Source organism: Nelumbo nucifera, chromosome 4, assembly GCF_055504915.1.
Source record: "Nelumbo nucifera cultivar China Antique chromosome 4, China Antique-T2T, whole genome shotgun sequence".
In the NCBI taxonomy this organism is placed as follows: domain Eukaryota; kingdom Viridiplantae; phylum Streptophyta; class Magnoliopsida; order Proteales; family Nelumbonaceae; genus Nelumbo; species Nelumbo nucifera.
This window is the reverse complement of record NC_142652.1, coordinates 49214473-49217500: the sequence shown is the minus strand read 5'-3', so window position 1 is coordinate 49217500 and position 3028 is coordinate 49214473.

Sequence of the window (3028 nt, the reverse complement as noted above, 5' to 3'; positions counted from 1 at the left end):
CATGATTAAGGCCTTTTTTGTTATAAGCTACATAAGCCAAATAGCCTACCTTGTGATAAATTATTCCCTTTGCTGGACCCCTTTGAGCTTTACTGACCTTTGTCGTTCAATGTGAACCCATGTTACAAGCTTTAAACCCTAGAAAAAGTTAATACCCTTACCCAAGCCGTAGAGCTAGTGGAGTATTGTTCATCATTATGATATGTATGGATGTGCAAGTCTTGGGTGTGGGGATGTCTGGATTCATGATATGGTTATGAATGGTGAAATGGAACATGTTTTCATTCTCAGTTCGTGAGTTCCAGTGATTGATATGCTTTGAAAAAAAAAGTAAGTAAAGAAGTAAGGAAGGAATGGAGGAAATTGCTTTTGATGTTACAAACTATCCATGCCCCTCCTAAAATAAAAAAAAAGGGAATGCTTATATATATACAAAGGGTGGAAGCTGTTGCAAAGGATTGTTCCTTGTTGAATGGAGTGAGTGGTTTTACATGTCTTGTACTTTTAAGCTTTAATTGATTCATTTTTGCTCCACTAGTTTCGATGGCTTTTAAGCTACATTTCCAATTATTTTCCACCTTGATCCTAAGCCCCGTTACAACCCTTGAAAAGTCCTTTTGATTCATGTTATGCATGTGATCCCAGTGTTGGATAATGAGAAGATATGCGTTTGTTTCCGTTGGAATGAATTTGAGTGAAACACATACCCTTCAAACACATGACAGTAGAGTGTTTATTTCCGTGAGGGTCTACGTATTTAGTCTTCCATCTTCGAGTGAAAATGCTTACTAAGTAATTGAAAGTTGATAAGAATGTTTGTTCATGATGTGTTATGAGTATTGATGAGCTTAGTTTTTCTTCACTAATGGCATTGTAACCTTGGTGTTTTTTGGGAAAGTGAATTCGAGTTTTGCCCGAGGACGATCAAAAGCTAAGTGTGGGGGGGATTTGATGAGAATGCAAAATATAATATTTTTCTCCCTTAATGTTTAGTCTTTTATACTTATTTAGTGCCTAAATAGACTCATTATTCTTATATTTTGATTTAGGGCACAAATGGAGGCGTTAAGTGAAAAACGGAGCTAATTGGGCAATTCTGGACAGTTTCGGCATCACTTCATAATATGCACATAACTCTCTCATCCGAGTTCCGATTGAGATGCTTCAAAATGCTTTGGAACGAAAAGAAAATTCTCTACAACTTTTATGTTTTGAGTTATAAGAAATACTGACTGCATCAAGGTCGAAATCTTGCTTGAAATAGCTGCACCTGCACTGCTGACGTGCTGGAAACGTTTCTTAGCCCACAAGTTTTCATATGCGGGAATTACCACCCTCCTAATTATACTCTATTTTATCTTATTTTTATTATTTTTCTTGATAACTCAGAATTGGAGGCTGTTATCTGGAGAGAAATTTTAGGAGATTTTGTAGGCTTCTCTTGGGGGATGGAAAGTGGAGAGAAAAGAAAAGAGGAGAAGGAAAACAAGGAAAAAGAAAAAAACAATCAGACTTGGGCTGCCGCACCTCCTCTCTTCTTCTCCAATTCTTCCATGAGTTTTCATCATGACCGTGCACGGCTAAATTCTAATACTTGGTCAAAGGAAACAGAAGCCTCAGAATCAGCAAAACTGTGATATCTAATTTAATTTTTACTGTTCGATTTATGCTTTGAATATCGAATGTTCTTCTATGCTTATGTTCATGATTGTTTCGTCTAATCGCTAGGAGGCGTACTATTTTATTATTCGTTGCAATCTACTATTGGGTTAGATATCAGATCCGTAATTGTTTGATCCCTCTAATCTGATAAGCAACTAGGGTTTAATGATTTGTTGCGTCAGAAATTGTTAGATCTTAGGAAGAACACTCGACTAAATTAAATACAATCGCTTGTGCTTGTGTTGTTTAGCTTCATCGATCTCCAATTCTTAATGCTACTAATGGATTAAATCTTGAACGCTTGTTTCGGGTTATTTAGTAGTAACGATTAAGTAGATCGCTTGTTTTCTAATTAACTACGATTAAGGATCGATAGGAAAATAATTCCTATGGTGAATATTAAAAGTGTGAATTGATATATTTTTGCATTGATGATCAGTAGTGAAATTATGATGGTGGATGTTGACTTAGACCAAGATTTGTTCTTTGGATTAATTTCGACACTTTAATTTGAATTGCTCCTCATTTGATTTTCTTTCTTTTTAAATCTGGTTTTTGTTATACTCAAACCCCCATATCCTTATTCACGTAGCACGAAAATAGGCTAGATACTCTCTGTGGGAATGATCCCTACTCGCATTACTGCATATGTTTTTAGGAATATAGGTTTTATTTTTGGGTACTTGGTTACTATGAAATCATTATTGAACCCAAAGGATAGAGGGTGATGTCATATATAACTTTGTCATTTGCAGTTTGTTCATTTCACTCCCTATGTGTAAATTTGGTATTTATATTTGCATGGCAACCTTGAACACTCAAAACCTATTTGCTCAATTTCAATCGTTCTCCATTGAACTCTTGATTGGAACCAACTACAAGAGATGGAGAAGTCAGATTGACATAGTCTTAGAAGCTCATGGATATGACATTTGCCTCACACAACCTGAACATTTACAACCTCCAACAAATGCAAGTAGCTAAGCTCATACAAGATATAACAATTAGCAACAAGCCAATAAAATGGCTCTTCTTATCGTTCAAAGTCAAATTTCTGAACCATTGAAGGTTGGCATTCCCATGTCTGATACTGCTAGGGAAACCCTTGATACTATCAAGAGTCAGTTTGTAGGCTCCATAAATGAGTTTTTTCAAACCTTGAGTAGCCAAAATGGAAAGTATGCATCTATTTGAATTTCTCTTTAGTTTTAAAATTCTCAGAGGTGAATGTTAAGTCGATTTCCAACAAATTTTTCTACAAACATGTGTTGTGATTGGAGTACAACATGTAGCAAACAAAGAAATCCTTTTGAACAGCCTATTCATTAAGGGTATATGGTTGCATTGGATTACATTAAATTAAATA